Source organism: Lygodium microphyllum, chromosome 5 (assembly GCF_053477565.2).
Source record: "Lygodium microphyllum isolate KBCC chromosome 5, Lygodium_microphyllum_v1.1.10, whole genome shotgun sequence".
Taxonomy (NCBI): Eukaryota; Viridiplantae; Streptophyta; class Polypodiopsida; order Schizaeales; family Lygodiaceae; genus Lygodium; species Lygodium microphyllum.
The window spans coordinates 81,266,670-81,286,677 of NC_141139.1; positions in this window are offsets into that span (position 1 = coordinate 81,266,670).

The following is a 20,008-nucleotide window of genomic DNA, read 5'->3' on the forward strand; positions in this document are numbered from 1 at the left end:
AACTAGAAAAATAGTCCATAAATGAATAGATATCCCTACCCTATGTAGAACTTGATAAATAAATGGTAGCGGGGGTAGTAATCTTGAACTGTCTATTTATTGAGCTCCCTAAAATCTATGTAAAGTTGGATTTGATTATTTTTCGTTTTCCTGATAACTACTGGTGAACACCACTATGTGTGTTATACAGAAAATATCCTGATAACTACGTTTTCCTGATAACATGAGGGGTCCATTACATGAGATGTAAAATTTTTAGCTCTTCAAATATTCCATCCCTTAGTTCAAAATACATACACCTCACCTTTTGTAAAATAGAACGAATACCTTCCTTCAAAGGAATAGAATGCACCGTCAAACTAGGATGAATACCCCTCATCTCATCATCCAAGAAAAAATATCATAGAATTCTTGGATCAAGGACACATAGCCCTTTCTCTCTTCTAGACTAAGAACATATCCTAATTTAATCCATCCTGGCTCATCCAACATATAGAGATCTAGCTCAATCGCATTGGCATCTCTGATTCTATCTTGAGCTTCTATTGGCTCATTCAGAGTCACCTGCTAGACATCTCATGTAATGGACCCCTCTCTTGATTCATTTCTTGATGAAGTCTCACTACCAAAAGGATCCTCTAAGACATCTAATTCTATTGAGAATAAATGTACTCTCTCACTTTGAGGAGATTTAGGATATGCATCCACTATTATGTGTCTCTATCTCTACCAAAAATTAGAGGATCAGCGAGCATATCAAACTGATAATTGGATTGCAAGATCCATGGACTTCCTAATAATACTTGATAGCTTGGTTTCCCTGCAAATATAATAATCCTAAAGTCTAAAATGCTAATGTGGCATCTAATTCTATTGAGGATAAATGTACTCTCTCACTTTGTTGAGATTCAGGATATCCATCCACTATTATGTGCTGGTATCTCTGCCAAAAATTAGAGGATTGGCGAGTATATAAACTTGACAATTAGATTGCAAGATACATGGAATTCCTAATAATACTTGATAGCTTGGTTGCCCTACAAATATAATAATCTTAAAGTCTAAAATACCTTAAGTTGTCATCAGCCACCTGGAGATTTGTGAACGCATCCCTTTGGATTTCTAGTCCCAACCTTTCCATCAATTCTAAATTCATAATATTAACAAAGGATCTCGTATCCAGAATGACATGATCCATTAATATGCCATTAACATATGTTGCCACCCTTGGACAATGGTTTTCTGAGTGTCCAAACCAATCATTTCCCACAGGGGCTATTCTCAACCTAGGTGTACTAGTCACACCTTTACTTCCACTGATTAATGCCAAATTATTTCCAAGACCTAGACTCAAATTTAGGATTTTCTTAGATGTGTATGCCACTTGTAAGTAGGACTCCATTTCCTTTTCTCATGTAATAGTAGCGTCTATATTAGTAAGAGCAACACCTCTTTTAATTTCTTGCCAGCATAAGCTCGAGCATTCTCATGAGGCTGTTGATGTGTTACATTTAAAATGTGCAACTGATATTAACCACCTCTCTCAGGGGACAAACTCTCTTTGTTGGAAGGCCATAAAGAATAAGTTGATTGTGGTTATGGTCCCAACTTCCAAGCCATGATACCACATTATAGCTCTTCCTTTCAAAGTCATGTTGGAAAATATAATGAGATGTCCTCCATTCTAAATTCAATAAGGAAACATTAATGTCTCGAACTCACTAATGTGGAGCTCCACATCTTCCTGTACTAACCCATTAAAGATGGATAGAGGGAAACCTAAGGCTAGCAAATCTAGCATTCCTACAAGTATTACAATGGGTTGCACCATAATGATGACTAGATTCACTATAGGGTTCTATATCAGTGGGACTACAACCCCCCTCAACATAGACTAGCTTGTTAGGGTAAGAGGCATGATAGAGCTTCCCCCTTCCCTTGATGGACTGATTGGGATATTAATTTTGTCAATAAGACCTATATTTCTCAAGGATATCAGACTATTATGCTTAGGAGAATACCTTATAATGATCTTAGCTCACCATCTAGCCCTTTCGTCTCTTTCTTGATGTTGAATCTCCATTTGATGGTGTCTATCAAGAAATAATGTATCTATTTCAATACTTTTTGGCATACACTGAACAACTGGTCCTTGTTAACTAAGATTCTTAGCTTGATGGTGTCTATCAAGAAATAATCTATGTATTTCAATGCTCTTTGGCATACATTGAACAATTGGTCCTTGTTAACCAAAATTTGGAAACTACTACTTATCAGAAACTTCCAACAAATGCACCACTTGTCGTGACAAAAAATGGGCCAACACTAGCTCTAGGGTTGTAACTAGGCTCGTATGTTCACCAAACCACCCTCACAGCCTCGTAGCCCACTAGAGCATCTGGATGCTATACACTACTCTAAATAAATCACGCATTTGTATCCACTTATAATCTAATGATTTTTTGCATCCCAACCCCAACAGAGGGAGTATCCCACACATACAAGTGATCAATATCTCATTGCAAACACATACAGAGCATCCCTTAGCTGATCGTTTTGGCTCCTACTATGACTCTCCTACACCCTAAGGATTAGCCCTAGGATGCACTGTCTCAAACATAAAACACAATCATAACATTTTCCACTCTTTTTTCAAGACGTATGTTACAACACATTTTTTTTCCTTATTTAATGAGTCCCCAAAGAAAATAATACTATCCTACAGCTCAAGTATTCTCACACTCTCATCATTGGTCGATAGTTTTAGTAACCAACTATAATATATCCACAAGACTTCCTCTTTCTTAATCCCCTTCCCCCATTCATCATGTTTTTTGGTTCATAATCTTCTTCTAAGATTTCTTAAGCTTTAATTTGCAAAAAAATTGGTTCACCCTCGCCGTGTGTTCACATTATCTCACAAGCGGTTTAGGGTTTAGCACAAGGGTAAATGACCATAGATTTGCAATTTGACTAGATTTACAAAAAATCGGTTCACCCTCGCCGCATGTTCACATTATCTCACAAGCAGTTTAGGGTTTAGCACAAGGGTAAATGACCATAGATTTGCAATTTGACTAGATAGATCTCTTTTTGGCATCAAAATCTATTAATTAACATAGGCTTTTTCATTATCCTTGGCAGCTTGAATATCCTATTTTTATGGCTTTAACTTACTCATTTATTTCCTATAACATATTCTTGGATGCTTCTAACTTGAATATTGATTCTGAGAAGTTGAGTGGAATAAGACAATCATATCCATACAAGACCTAGAATGGAGTCATCTTAATGCTTTGATGGTAAGATGTATTGTAAGAAAATTCCATTGAGGGTAGATATTGCATCCACCACTTAGGTTCTCTACAATAGTATACCCTTGGAAATATCCTATATAATATGATTGAATCATTGTGCTTGGCTATCAGATGATATGTTGTACTAAAGTAGATATATATACCAATAGCTTCAAATAATCTCTTACAATTTAAAAGAGAGAGTCTCAATCACCCACAATTCTTTTTCGGAGTCCATGAAGTCTAAATGTTTCCTTGACAAATAACTTGCGATATCAAAAGCCTTGTAGTTCTTCTTGACTAGAAATAGGTGAGAAATCTTTTTAGCATATCTACAATCCCCATGATAAATATGTGTCCTCCTCTAATTGAAGGAAATCCTACTAAAAAATTCATGCTAATGAATTTCACCTTCATCTAAGGGAAATCAAGAGATTGAAGTTTGTATGGAATTTTTACACACTCCACTTTTACTCTTTGGACACTTACATATTAAATGATATGTTTTAGAATATCACTTCTTAGTCTCTCACAATACATTGAGTGTCTTGCTCGTGTCTTGGCATAACTAGAATGTCTGGAAAATGGGGAATCATGTGCTTTCTAAAGGATTTTCTTCTTCAGATTATGGTTGGAGTGAATGCATAATCTTATCTTGAAGTACACAAGCTATTCTTCAATAGATAGGTCTTCACACTTAATTTGTGATTTGTTGGGGATAAAGGCGTCTCCGCCTAGCCACCCATGTATTACTACACTGATAGTCACTGCCACTGCACACTGCAGGTGGCAGGTGCCCGTCACCGTCACTTTATTATTTATTATTTTAGTGACAGTTTGAATAAAGGAAGGCCCGGCCACATATTGTGACTGTTGGAGTTCCCATTTCTTGTCTCTCTCTTTCTTGCTCTTGCTCTCCTGCCATAGCTCTCGAGTCCAAGCTTCGATCCTTCTCTCCCTTTCACGATTTAGGATATTGATCCTTTATTTGCACTTCCTTTCTTATCTTTTGATACTTAGGCTCCTTTACAACTTCCCTTGCCATTTGGATAATGGGGTTACTTGGCTTTGATACTATAGCAACTAATGATTTTTCTCTTTTATGTTCTTTTGTAATGGGAATGTTGAGAATCACCTTGTGGCTTAAAGCATCTACCACTACATTCTCCTTGCATGGCCTATAGTTTTATTTCAAGGCCATACTCTTGTAAGACTTCAATTCACGTTCATTGCCTCATATTTAGATATTGCTGAGTAAAGATCCACTTGAGATGTTTGTGATCTATCAAACCAATGTGAATTCTTTCGAAGCAAATAGTGTCTCCATAACTTAAGAGCATGGTTCATGGCTAGCAATTCTAAGTCATGATTAGCATAGTTTCTCTCATGACTCTTGAGTTTCCTTGAGGAATGGCAATGGGATATCCCTCTTGCATGAGTACACAACCTAATGTGCAAGAGGTTGTATCTATTATGACCTTAAATTCTTGATCTAGATTGGAAGCTTCAAAATAGGTCTACTACTAGGCTCTACTTAAGTTTCTCAAAACTTGGCTACTGAATTAGAGTCCACAAAATAGAAAGTTACTTTTTGAATAGATATAACGAAGAGAACTAGAGAAGAATAAGAGAGAAGACTATAGAGGGGAGAAAGAAAGAGAGAGAGAACATGAGAGAGAAATAATAGACAAAGAGAGAGAGACGAAGAGAGATAAATAAGAAGAGAGGCCATGAAAGTTGGAAAAGAAGTTGAAGAGACAATGATTATTTGATTAACTGATACTCTAGTTGAGGGCTCTTAAGACTTTGTATACCCTGTCACTATGATTGACTAATTTTCCCATAATAACCTTCTATATATCCCATCTATCCCATCCTTTATATTTTATCCCAACTCCTAGGATTATTTCCCTCAAAAACAAAAAGAAGACTTATTGGTGTGGCTCAATAGTGGGGCATTAGAGTAGTACTATGTGTATCATTACAAAGGGTAATATGTATGTGGAGAAGCTTGATCCATGTGGAATTGGGGTGTACAGATGTTTATGTGATATGTACATCATGCAAGAGCTAGCAATATATGACTATTTCCATCAATTATAGATAGTTAAGGGTCTTACAAACAACAAACAATATGATGTCTAGAATAGACCTACTACAAAAAATTGGCCAAACTTTCTATCGGTGGCTCCAAATGGAACGTATGACATGTGAAAAAGAAGCTCTTGAGTGTAATTTCAATAGATACAAGTTACAATTTTCTATCATTAATGCTTGCTAAAAGTTGCTTTAAAACAGTTGTTGTCTACAAGATACATGCAATCCAAACCCGACCAAAATCTACACGCAAGATTGCATCTTCAAGATAGAAGAACTACATCAAGGGATTGGTGATCTAGGTAGATATTTTCCAAGCCATTACTTCCCCTTTGGATCAAATGGATAACCTACATGGGAGGTATCATGATCATAGTATGGTAAGTATATGGCTAAGCTTTGCCACCAGGGTCAAAAGGATATTGTGATCCAATACAACTACTATCCCATGGAAGTGATCCATGGTGTCATCCTCAAGCAATGATTGTGACACAAGATCCTCAATGACAAGCATGGTAGCAATTATTGTGGTGCAAGATACTTGTTAACTAGCATGCTAGCATTCACTTGCTCTTCCATATCCTCAAAGACACATATTGTTAAGTTTAGCCCTCTTATAAGCACATTTAGATGCATCATCCATGGTGTACTTTTCCCTACACTTAAAATATAGCCCCTTTTCTTTTCTATCATTCACTACATTTAGTGGAATAAACTTATAACCTCTTTGGCCACTTGATACTAAGACATTTCTTGGTGTGTTTTCAACATACTTACCATCTATCCACACGGGTTAACTACTATCCCAAAGCTGCCTTGTTTTCTTTCAACATTAAATAAGGGTTAAAAGGGGATGTTGGGGTTGGTAGTAGGCATGGGATTTCCTCTATATAATTTTCCATATTGGCCTGATCTTATGGGAGTCCTTTGCTATCCAAAACCTTGCTAGAAACCCTCATTCTTACGAGATTTTCTTGCATATCTTTTAGTCAATTTGATTGCATCAATGATTTTGAGCTATTACATCAATAGAGAGTCTTGGCTCTAACTTGATATATTTGCGCAACTTGGAATCATCATTATCAAGACCAAAAATAGACTGACACTGGCTCTAGGGCTCTATCTGGGCTCTTGTGCTCACCAAACCACTCTCATAGCCTCATGGCAGCCATGAATGTTTAGAGGCTATATGGTAATCTAACTAAATTATGTGTTTGTATCAATTTGTAGTCCAATTATTTATCCCATTCCAACTCCAACAAAGGGAGTATTCCACACATACAGGTGACAAACACCTTGTTGCACACACGTATAGAGCATCCCTAGCTGATTCTTGTAGCTCATATGGCTCTCCTACACCCCAATGATTGGCCCTAGGATGCACCATCTCAAACATAAAACATAATCGTAAAATTGATGTGGCATCTAGAAGAGGACATGTGTCATTTTGAAGAGACAAGTGTCCCTACACTTGCCATTTTCAACCAACACTTTTCATTTGTAGCTTCTACTTTCCACTTTTGAGCACCCAAGCCCCACACCTATAAATCATAGATCTCTCTCTTCATTTGAAATAAGGTCTCATGCTAAGATTTGAGCCACATGCTTTGTATTGTCCCATCTTTGTCTCATCCAAGAAGCATTTTCTACTTAGTTTGATCTAATCCTAGCACTAAAGAACAAAATCAGCTTGTTGTCCAAGTTTGCAAAAATTGGGATTGCAAAACCCTAATTTTTAGAATTGCAAAAAATTAGTCCTTTTGTATAAGGTTTAGGCAGTTGGTGCATGTGGTTTTGTTTCAATAAATTCTTGTAAAGGGGGAGGGGCCCCTCTTAATGTGGTGTCGACTCTTCTGTCTTTTTCAAGCTGCACATTTGAGGAGATACTTTTGTTTTGTCACTTAATCAGTTCCCAAAGAAAATTGTACTATCCCATAGCACATGGATCCTTACACTCTCATCATTAGTCAATACTTTTAGCAACCAATTGCAATGCATCTAGGAGACTTCCTCTTTCTTGACACCATATATAAGAACACAAATGCAAGGTGTAATACAATATAGTGCTCAAATAGATTAACCACAAATAAGCTAATGTGTTGTGTGAAAACATTAATTCTTCCTTTCTAATGTATTTATTACTTCTTAGAAACAACATCAAACTAATCTGTGTTATTGTCCCTTTAAACTTAAATGAAGTAAGTCTAGAACTTAATTCATACTTAACTTTTCATAACCCCTTTCCCTATATTGCTTAGGTTTTGCAAACTTGCACTGATTTATGAGGGTGTTTCATGTAAAAAAAGTAATAAAGCACATGCTCTCACATAAAGCCAGAGCGAGGCTAATGCAAATTCTCATGTCCTGTCTTCATTATGCATCCACATACACATACCTAATTTATAGTAAATTTGTACACATAAAAACTAAACTTTTCCATCAAAAATTTATTTTTTATAGTTTTTAATCATTCATTATAATATTAATTTCTATTTTTTTATTTTTAAATTTATGAAGCCTATGTGGATTGTGATTCAACATCTTATTCAATATCACTTCATAAGAACACCATTTGAATCATAAAAATCCATGAAATTATCAAATTTTTACTAAATCATCTCACATTGTGGATTTTATTATTTTGATTTCCATTACGTAAATTACTAGAAATGATTGATTATTCAATAATTTTAAATATATTCAAGCATATTTGACCATTCTCAATCATTTTCCATAATAAGAATGAGAGATCCATCATAAAATTCAATAAAAGACTGCTTACACTATAATCCACATACGTATCCCATCATACTTCAAAAATGAGAAGCTGTTAACACTATTTTATAGTCGTTGACACTTCCTTTGCACTTTCTTATTCCATTTCTCACATCTTGTCTCACAAACCAGTATCCATTTCCCCTCATCGTGTCAGCCCATATGAACAACAATTATGGCGAGAGAAATATTGAGATTAGAACTTTTCATAGAGTGCACTAAATCTCTCACTGTTTTGTGCAGTATGAAGCGTGAAAAATCTACATCTCAGCCCCATGAGGAGAAGGCATGATTCCAATATGCAAAAAAACTCATTTTTACATAAAAATGGAGCATCGAAAAAATGGCACATTTGTCCCCTCCATACATGATAGTTCATGAAGTTTTAGGCTCTTTTAAGCTCAATTAACACATAACTTGCAAAAAACCTCGTTTATTCCTCTCGCGTTTGCACTATTCAAAAGTGGTTTCAGGCTAAATGGATGGGCAAACAACCTTGGATTTGCAATTCGACTAGAGAGCGACTTCCTGGCATCGAAAAACTATTAGCCTAGCCTTCATCACTTGCTTTTCGGCTTTTGGATCTAGTAACTGCTTCATAGCGCCAAATCTTGTGGCCATTAAATAGGGGGATCAAATAACTGACTCTGATTGACAAACAAACACTTGCATTGGATTCTTGGTATTGAAATGCACCTAGGAAAAATCTAGATCCTTGATCAATATCAACACATTTTTTGCCTAAAATGCCTCTTTTATGGATCTCAAGCCACTTTTGTTCTTTAAATTTGGCTTTAAAATTTTGCTCTTCTTGGTGACCATGGGATAGGGTGACTCAGTCCGTTGAGCCACAAATTGATTTGCACAAACATAAATCATAAAGAGCATCAAGTTGTTTCAAGTAAAACTACACAATAGAGCACAAACATAGCCCTCACCCTACCCCCGACAAACCCAAGGCATGAAGTCCATGAGGGATAGGCCAAGTATAATTTGATAAAGATATGGAGCTAGGCGCTAACCGATTTCTCTAATACACCCGGCTAAAAAGAACTATCAAAGAAGTCATCTTAAGTGGTGGTTTGACCTATCTACCTAACCTAAGATAATTAGACTAGAAACTCCTACTAGGCAAGGACTCCTATAGCCTGGTCTATAAAAAGTCACATATTTTTTTCATTTTACCACATTCTTTTTTCTTCAATATTGAATACTCAAGTGTGTAAAAAGGAGGGAGTTGACGGTATTATGATTTAAGGAGAACATGACATTGATCTCAGGTCTAGTCTTGGTATTCAAGATCCTACCAAGCTCTCGTAAGGTGACACTAAATCCTTTTTATTCTCGCTCACTTTTATTTTTGCTCCAACCATCCTTATTTTTTGACTAAAATGCCACCCATAGGACATCAAGGCATCAGCCCCCCCAAGTCAAAAACTTGTCCCCATGAACCTACCAAGCCTTTGCAAGGCAATGAAGATCTAATCTTGGAAATTTTTCTTTCTTTGTTTCGATTTGTCTAGGGGTTAGAACCCCTTTTTACACATCTCTATGTCTTATATATAATTCAATATATTTATTATTTTCCACTTTATTTATTTTTCTTTCCTAGTTGCGTCCCGACTAAAAGGGATTCCTAGAACCAAATGTCTAGTAGGTTAACAGAACACACTCACTAAGACTACCCTCAAAAACATCTCTAAGAGTGCTCGACAATGTCTTTACAGGTGGACAATTGCTGAAACCTCCCCATACACACCTAACCTAACCTTGGGTTTTCTCTATCCTACGGTACCAAAATTGATAGTTTTTGGTACTTCTTTAGTACTATTATTGTTGGTCTCATTGTACCATTATTAGTAGTCTCACATTATGTAACGTGTCCACTAGAATCATCTAGGACACGTCTTGGCAGTCCATCGGAAAGGATGTCTAGAAAACTCCGCCCGACACTCCCAATGGAATGTTACGGGTTTTGCAATCTAGGTCTTCCTGCGTCTGCCACGTAGCGGAAGTATCCTGGCCGTTTCTCACTTAGGATCCACCGGAATTAGTGTTTTCCTGTTTGGTCATTAGCTAACAGCAACTAGCGTCAGACCCGAGCGAACTACTTTACGCAGAAGCGCCAGGTCCGAAGCGGATTCACGCTGCACTTGGTTCAAGGAGAATGGGAAACGAGAGGGATGCAAGGCTCAACCTCTCTGCCACAAGGCATAGTCCCATTCCGTTCCCCTAAAACAGCGTAAATCGGGTAAGATGTACCTCTAGGTCATCGTTCTCGTTATTTGTTTTGATGATGATGATCATCCTGTTGTTTTTCAAGATTTTTGAGAAAAGTTCCCGGCTAACCGAGACCACCCAACCATAGGACGGACCCATGGTCCATCCTCCGCACTTTCCTCGGTTTGTTTTAGTTATGTAATTACCTAACACATTAATTTGACATATAACAACCAGCTCCCTTGATTAATCCCGTTAAGCACTGGTTCCTTCACGTAATCTTATCACGTGACATAGAAAAACAATATCAAACAACTTCTTTGTTATCATATCATCTTTTATCTTTGAAATACAAGGAGTTCCGCCCGTAGGCTTGTCCATAATTTGCCCGAAGGCTCATCCAGTAATCCGCTAGGGATCACTATTCCAAGTTTCTGCCCGTAGACTAGCATGCGGGCCTCGAGATCCAATCCCGAGTCACGTTAGCCTCTTGTGCAGGACCCGGAAGGCGAGGGATTTACGGCCAGAGCCCCCCCTGGCACCCAAGCGTCCTCCTGCTCCAAGTAGAGCTCAACGGAAAGACCTCTCGCGGCGGGTTCGGTCCACGTTCCCGGCACGGTCAACAACCCCCTTGGTTAGGGTCAAGCAGGCAATCGGGGGTAACTGAAGCTGCCCCTCCCTTCAGGCCTTCAACTTGAAGCATTTATAATTCTTTTCATCCTTTAGTTCCTTGAGCAAACAATGCAAACAGTGCTTTTTTTAAACTGTTACAAGCACAATCAATTCCCGTGGTCGTTTATTTGGCAAACTGTTAAGGAGTGACTCCTTCTCTCCGAATGCATCCAGCATTCGATCCGGAATCAATTGCAACTTGGCAAGATTCCTATTGTCCTTGGGTTAGGGTCATATCCTGTTAACCCAACCTAACCAATACCTTAGGTTTTATTAATAGTAAATCCCGGCGGCCAAGTCGCTTTAATTTATTGATTTAATCATTTGCGTCCGAGCAAATACCTAACTTCCCTTAACTTGGCAAATTTTCCCTAATGAGGGCGATGTAACAGGATGACTACCCATCCCCTTGCAAGTTCAACTTGCGCAAGAACCTGCCAACCTCATTCCAATGAATGGCAAAACTTTCTTGTGATCAAACCACAAGGCTATGCGACGTTGCAACTTGTTGCACAGGTGTCGCCTCCATTCCAAGAGATCATTTCACCTATTGAATGGCGTTTTCTGGTCAGGGAATTATCTTCAGACGAGAAACAGGGTTTAGGGTGTCTTTTTACCCAACCCATTCCTAATTTCACTAGATCGACAACATTTGGTCCTAGGGGTTCCAACTCAATTCGAGTTTCATCATTTTGAACGATTGATCCTTAGGGTAGAAACCCTAGATCATTATTTGCTTGCGCGTCCCATTGGGTCAATTTTCCGGAAAGGTGGGTAGGACCTTTGGGTTTGAGGACTTCGACTTGGTGTCCAAGTACGTTACTTGGCTACATCTCTAACGTGCCAAGCCCTAACTAGTACTTGAGGTTTTTATTGAATCGGCTAGCTATGCCTATACGAAACCCTAGCAGTCGTGATACTACAAATGATTTGGGTAAATTGACCTACTTGTCTTTGACAAGGACAATTCTTTCCTAGAGATGATATACTTTATCTAAAGTCGAAAATAGTTGCAAAATGTTACAATACATGTAAACCTGTAATTCATTACTTTCGCATACCATAAGATCCGCAATAGCCCTATCCCTTCCTTTTAGTTAAAGTTAAAAGGCAACATAATTTGAAGAGTAATCTACATAGGGCTTACTAGGATTTAGGTCAAGGGATAACACCTACAACCTTGTGTCTAAGTATTTGCATTTCATGCTTTTATAAGCTATGCAATCAATCCTAGACGTTACATGATGAAATGAAGTTTGCGAAAGTAAAAGTGCGACCCTTAGATACAACAACATCGTGAGTGAAGTTCATGCAATAATAAGGTAAGAGTCGATTTAATCTATTTGCAAGCATCATCCTCCATGCCATTTATAAGATCGGGGTTCTTTATCATGCCGTGAAACAGAAGTTAATAAATCCCTCACGCGAATCATAACGAAGGGAGTTATTGACTAAATGCAAAATACTCCTTTCCTACATGACCAATGCACTTTAACAATAATCCTAGGCCATATGTGGCTTCCACTTTGAAGATGCATGACGAGACAGTTGCAACTAAGTTCACAAGGAGAATAAGTGCTTTTCATTCATAACTTTGTAGATGCATGATATGCACGGATCCTTTATCTATAATTTATCGAATGTACTATTATCACTACCCATGAATTAATGATAACGTAGAATGAATTTCCCTATGGAGTTAAGCGTATTTAAAACATCTCTTCATGTGGAAATATATTTACGGAACTTGGATTTGTGGATCCGCGGTGATATCACGTGTAAGTCCGGGGAAGAACCTCCCGCAGGTGCGCCTTGCGTCTTCTTGGGAGCCATCGTTGATGACTTGAACTCCGCGGATTCCTCCTATCCTTGGTAAAACAACCTCCAAGTCTATCCGCTTCTCCCTTACGCCGGAATACCCGTCACAAGGTGTGGGATTTTAAGCCCGCTGGGTAAAGACCGCGTGCACAGGGCTTAGGGCCTTCCCTTTAGAAGCCTTTAGGAAGCTTCTATCCTTTTCAGAAAACGTGGGTGGGAGAAGTAATGATTGGGGGAAAATTTGACGACGGCAGGGGGGGAAAAAAACTACGATGGAGACCCTTATGGTCGTGGCGGCAGCCTGGCGGAATCTGGTGCAGCACGGTAGCGTTTGTCAACACGTCGGCCCATCCCTCCTCGGATGCAGCACGGTGACTGCCAGCCTGAGCAGGCGGCGACCCCAGGCCCCACTTCGCAATCCTCCTCTCCTCCTCTGCACGGCGATGAGTGTCAGAGCCCCCTCCTCCTCAGCACGGCGACTAGTATCCGCCCTCCTCCTCTGCACGTAAGCGGTTGTTTATATAGTCATGGGGGGGGGAGAGAAGGCCTCCACCACGTGGCCCCTTGCATGGGTTTCCCCCCCTCCCATGCAGCCCACGACTCTTCCATGTCCCATTCCCCCACACTCCCTCTTCTCCAGCCATGCATCGGCTGGGGAAAAGGGATAAAAATAAAAAAATTTGCCTTGATAATATCCAATTTGCCCCTCCCAAGAGGGTGTTTACGTGGGATTTGCGGGTTTGAACTCTCGAGTTTGCCTTGCCAAAGCGGAGGTCCCGATTTCTTGCGTGTAGGTCACAGAACATACTGCCGGTAATTCCAACAAGAAGGATAACCTTTGCACGAGGTTTACGCGGTGTGTGGGAAGTCAATATTCACGGGTGGGAATATTACATTCTCTCCCCCTTAGAAGAATCGAGATGTCCTCATCTCGAGGTAAACTGGGGATATTGAAGATAGAGAGAGCTTTCATCCATCCAGGTAGCATCCTCTTCGGGATAATCTTTCCACTGGACGATGCATTCTTTCAAGGTTCTAGATCTTAGCTGTCTCTCCCTAACATCTAAAATCTTTTCCGGTCTTAGTTCAAGGACTCCTTGTCTAGGCATTACAATTTGTTGGTCATCAAGTACATGATTAGGGTTGGGCACATATTTTTTTAAGAGACTAATATGGAATAGATTGTGAACTTTTAGGTTATCCGGAAGTTGCAATTTATAAGCATTGGGTCCCAGGCATTTGAGGATTTTATACGGCCCACAATACCTTGGACTTAGCTTCTTGCATTCTCCTAGAGATAGAGAACTCCTTTTAGGGCGTACACGAATGAAGACCATGTCTCCTTCTCCAAAGACCCTCTCTTGGCGTTTCAAATCCGCATATGCCTTTTGTCTATCTTTGGCTGCTTGTATGTCTTGTCTTATTGACCTTATTTGGTCATCCATGTCCTCCAACATTTGTCTTGAAGCTTCCACTCTTAGGGTTGGATCAGAAAAGTTTAGGGGACTTCGACAATCATGACCATACAATGCCTAGAAAGGGGTCATTTGAATGCTCTGCTGGTAAGAAGCATTGTAGGCAAATTCCACTAACGGCAAGTATTGAATCCACCTCTTCGGCTCTCGACAGCAGTAAGCCCTAAGCATATCCTCAATAATTTGATTCACTCGCTCTGTTTGTCCATCCGTTTGGGGATGGTAGGCGGTGCTAAAACAGAGTTGAGTTCCAATAGCTTCAAAGATAGCTCTCCAGAAGTGTGAAGTGAAGAGAGAGTCTCGATCGCTAATGATCCTTCTAGGTAACCCATGTAGCTTGAATATCTCCTTGATAAACACTCTTGCAATGTCGGAGGCTTTATAGTTTGTCTTTACTGGAATCAGGTGTGCAACCTTAGTAAGCATGTCAACTACAACCATAATGGAGTTGTATCCTCCTTGGACTTGGGGTAAGCCCACCACAAAATCCATACTGATGAATTCCCATTTCATTTGGGGAATGTCAAGTGGTTGCAATTTTCCTGGCATCATGACATGTTCAGCCTTGATACGTTGGCAAGACAAACATTCAGTGACATATTTGAGAATGTCACCTTTGAGCCTCTCCCAATGGTAGCTCTTCCTAACTGCGTTAAGAGTTCTTGCATAGCCAGGATGTCCTGCGAAAGGGGAATCGTGAGCTTCCCATAATATTTTCTGCTTAAGTGACTGGCTTGTTGGTATACACAGCCTTGTTCTGTAGTAGATAAGTCCATTATCAATGGAAAATTCCCGATACTTAGCTTGTGACTTCAGATTCTGCTCCTTGGTAGATATTTCTTTTATCATGGTTTGGTAGGCCAAATCATGGCATGCTTCCTCTCTAGCTAGTTCGAGTATAGGGTTGCTTGGCGTAGATACCTTTGTAGCCAGAGATCTGGCCATTGATGGATTCTGCAAGATTAGGGAATTTAGGAATGCCTTGCGACTAAGTGCATCGGCAACTACATTCTCTTTCCCTGGTCGATACTTGATTTCAAAATCATACTCCTCCAATATTTCAATCCATCGATGTTGCCTCATGTTGAGCTCGTTCTGGGTAAAAATCCATTTGAGACTCTTATGATCGGTTACTAGGGTAAACCGGTTACCCAACAGGTAATGTCTCCAAAGCTTTAGAGCATGGATGACAGCTAATAACTCCAGATCATGCATGGCATAATTCTTTTCATGACTCTTCAATTTCCTTGAAGAATATGCTACTGGATGACCTTCCTGCATAAGTACACACCCCAAAGCAAGAATGCTGGCATCAGTTACTACCTCGAACTCCTTATTGAGGTCAGGAAGTTTTAGAATAGGTGCTGATACCAAACATTGCTTCAATTGGTCAAAGCTATTTTGCTCGGGAGTTGACCATGTAATAGAAGTCTGCTTCTTTAGTAAGTCGGTAAGAGGTGCTGCAATCAAAGCATAGTTTTTGATAAAGACCCTATACCATCCTGTCAAGCCAAGAAAACTACGTATTTCTTTCATGGATACTGGTATTGGCCATTCAAGCACATCTCTGACTTTGGCTGGGTCTACTGATATCCCTTCCGATGATACTATGAATCCTAGATATTCAATCTGACGCTTGAAGAATGCACACTTCTTCATTTTTTCATACAGCTTATGAGACCTCATTGTTTCAAGGACAATCCGAAGTTGAGGTTCATGATCTTCTTCCTGTTTAGAATAAACTAAGGTGTCATCGAAGAAGACAAGCACGAAATCATCAAGATATGGTCTAAAAATATCCTGCATTAATCTATTGAAGGTGGCAGGTGCATTTGTAAGCCCGAATGACATAACCAAGAATTCAAAGTGCCCATATCTTGTATTGAAGGCCGTTTTTGGAATATCTTCATCCTTGATCCTAATTTGATAGTAACCTGACCTGAGATCAATTTTGGAGAAGATCTTTGCACCTTGAAGGCGATCAAGAAGCTCATCTATTCTAGGAATAGGATACTTATTCTTGACTGTTGATTGATTCAGCCCACGGTAATCAATACATAGTCGAAGTGTCCCATCTTTCTTTTTCTGGAATAGTACTGGAGCTCCCCATGGTGAGTTGCTAGGCCGGATGTAACCCTGATCTAACAGTTGCTTGAGTTGTTCCTTCAACTCAATAGCTTCTGGTATGGACATTCTATAAGGTCTCTTTGCAATTGGCGCAGCTCCAGGCATTAGCCTTATTTCATGATCAACTTCTCTTGGAGGTGGAAGTTCAGTTAATTCCTCAGGGAATACATCAGTGTATTCCTTTAGCCAAGAGGGTCCCTCATGAAACTCTTGCCTTTGATCTAATTTGTTGAGTTTGATCAGGTAAACAGGTAATCCTTTTCTAACCCCTTTTATGATCCGCGATACTTTGGCTAACTGGATTCTTGGCACTCCTGCCTCACCTTGAGTTGTAACAAACTCTCTTTCAGAGTTTCGAAAGGAAACTTGACCCTTTCCACAGTGGATGTGAGCGTCATTAGGCTTAAGCCAATCCATCCCGAGTAGACACTCATGGATACCTAAATTCATGACTCTGAATTTGACTGAGGTTTTCTTTCCTCCCAGATAGAACTCCTCCTTAGCAGTTTGCCTGGTACAAGTTACCTCACGACCGTTTGCCAATTCCACAAGTAGGGTGGGAGCTTCTACTGTGGCTATTCCTAATCTTTTAGCACACGCTGGTGAGATAAAGGAATGTGTACTGCCACAATCAATCAAGGTTTTGAAACCTTTACCTTGATAGTCCGACGGTGTTTGAATCACCAAGAACTGGCGATTCGGCCCCTTCTTGTGTAAAGCGGCATGGACTATCGCTCTTTCGAATTCCGCTTCCATAGTCGGATCTTCCTCTTCTCCTGCTTCACATCTTTGCCTATTGGTAATGCAGGCAGTTCTTCCTCTTCCATGGGTGGTGGCTCCTTGACCACGGCCTGCACCTTGACGGTGTCCCTCGCTGAGCTTGGGACATTGCCTTTTGAAGTGACCGAGTTCGTTGCAGTGGAAACATCGGAGGTTTCGGCCATTACTATGAGTAGGAACAAAGTTATTGACGTTATTTGTCCTTGCTTTCTTCCTTTGTCCCTGATTGTGGCCTTGAACTCTCTTTACTTGGGGTCTGAATGCTCCTCTGTTCAGGTCGCTATAAGACCAATTCTTAATACCCCTTGGTCTAGCTTGTACTTCCTGAATTATAGGTGCCGCTCGAATGAGTGCATCCTGAAGGTCTGATGGTCGCATAGATTTGAGACGAGTATTTACAGGTGGATTTAAGCCTGCGCAAAATTTGGACACCTGCTGCGTCGTGTCCATTTGTGGCGCATACTTTAAGAGTGAGACAAATTTAGAGTAGTATGCGTCAAGGGTGAGTCCTAACTGTTTTAACTCATAGAACTCATTCATCTTCTGTGTGCAATATGCAGGCGGCAAATATCTCCCCAGCACGACTTGCTTTAACTTCTCCCAGGTAACGGACCCCTCTGAAGTCCCTTGATCCCTGCACCATTGTTTCCACCATAGTCTAGCTTCACCGGTGAGTTTTAATTTGGCGAGCATGGCCTGATTGGTAGGAGCAGTACCAGCTGCTTCGAAGTAATCCTCCATAGATTCAATCCAAATTTCAGCATCAGACTGGACGAATCTGCCTTTCCCGTCAAACTCGGGTGGCTTTATCTGCTTAAGGAGGAACTTCTTCTCCTGGATCACAGCAGTACTTGATGTAGGGGGCGAATTTGGAACCTGTACCTGGGGTTGTGCCTAGGTAAAAGTTTTCTTAACATTATTGTATGATAATTGAGATTAGCTTATCTTTAGTTCAGCTATCTCGTAAATCATGAAGCTACTTAACTTTTTGTAACAACCCTGATGCACAATCAGATATTGATAAAAGAAGTCCTTATTTATATTTACATGGGCGTAGCCTTATACAACATCTCGTGTGATGATAATCCAACCATTACATTTAGTTTGGGGAGAACAACATTGTATTGGATTTGTCTACAGGAACTGTGTAATAGTAGGGTTTTGGGTCATGGATCTTTAGGAATCGATACTTCATTGGAAGTTCAAGATATCCTTTCTGCTGGAATCCATATTTCCCATGGCGGCCCAACACCTTAATCCTGTCAGCTGGGATTACACGGGTTACTTCCTCATATACATATGAGTTCAATTCAACCCTCCGACCTTGAATATGCAAAGTCGAATTTACGTGAGCTTCCACAAAAATGAACAGCTTCACGACTTTCAAATCTTCCAACCACTTGATCCTCTTTAGGTTGGTTTGTAGATAAGCGAACCGGTGGGCAGCTATGTAGTAGATTCCTGAAGACCCAGTCCATCTTCATTCTATATATAAAGGTGATGGATTATAAATCTGCTCCAGGATGTTCATCATTTCAACTCTCTGCCTATAATGCGGAGAATGCATTGCAGTCATAAACATGATCCGGAACACCAAAAACTTGTTCCACGCTTCATAGTTCTGCAAGACAGTATTGAAGATGAGGAAATGTTTGGACAGTAACAATTTCTTTACTTCATTTTTATTGAGATCTCACGAAAACAATTCCATTGTTGGTCGGCTCTGATACCAACTGTAACGTGTCCACTAGAATCATCTAGGACACGTCTTGGCAGTCCATCGGAAAGGATGTATAGAAAATTCTGCCCGGCACTCCCAATGGAATGTTACGGGTTTTGCAATCTAGGTCTTCACGCGTCTGCCACGTAGCGGAAGTATCCTGGCCGTTTCCCACTTAGGATCGACCGGAATTAGTGTTTTCCTGTTTGGTCATTAGCTAACAGGAACTAGCGTCAGACCCGATCGAACTACTTTACGCAGAAGCGCCAGGTCCGAAGCGGATTCACGCTGCACTTGGTTCAAGGAGAATGGGAAACGAGAGGGATGCAAGGCTCAACCTCTCTGCCACAAGGCATAGTCCCATTCCGTTCCCCTAAAACATCATAAATCGGGTAAGATATACCTCTAGGTCATCGTTCTCGTTATTTGTTTTGATGATGATGATCATCCTGTTGTTTTTCAAGATTTTTGAGAAAAGTTCCCGGCTAACCGGGACCACCCAACCATAGGACGGACCCATGGTCCATCCTCCGCACTTTCCTCGGTTTGTTTTAGTTATGTAATTACCTAACACATTAATTTGACATATAACAACCAGCTCCCTTGATTAATCCCATTAAGCACTGGTTCCTTCACGTAATCTTATCACGTGACATAGAAAAACAATATCAAACAACTTCTTTGTTATCATATCATCTTTTATCTTTGAAATACAAGGAGTTCCGCCCGTAGGCTTGTCCATAATTTGCCCGAAGGCTCATCCAGTAATCCGCTAGGGATCACTATTCCAAGTTTCTGCCCGTAGACTAGCATGCGGGCCTCGAGATCCAATCCCGAGTCACGTTAGCCTCTTGTGCAGGACCCGGAAGGCGAGGGATTTACGGCCAGAGCCCCCCCTGGCACCCAAGCGTCCTCCTGCTCCAAGTAGAGCTCAACGGAAAGACCTCTCGCGGCGGGTTCGGTCCACGTTCCCGGCACGGTCAACAACCCCCTTGGTTAGGGTCAGGCAGGCAGTCGGGGGTAACTGA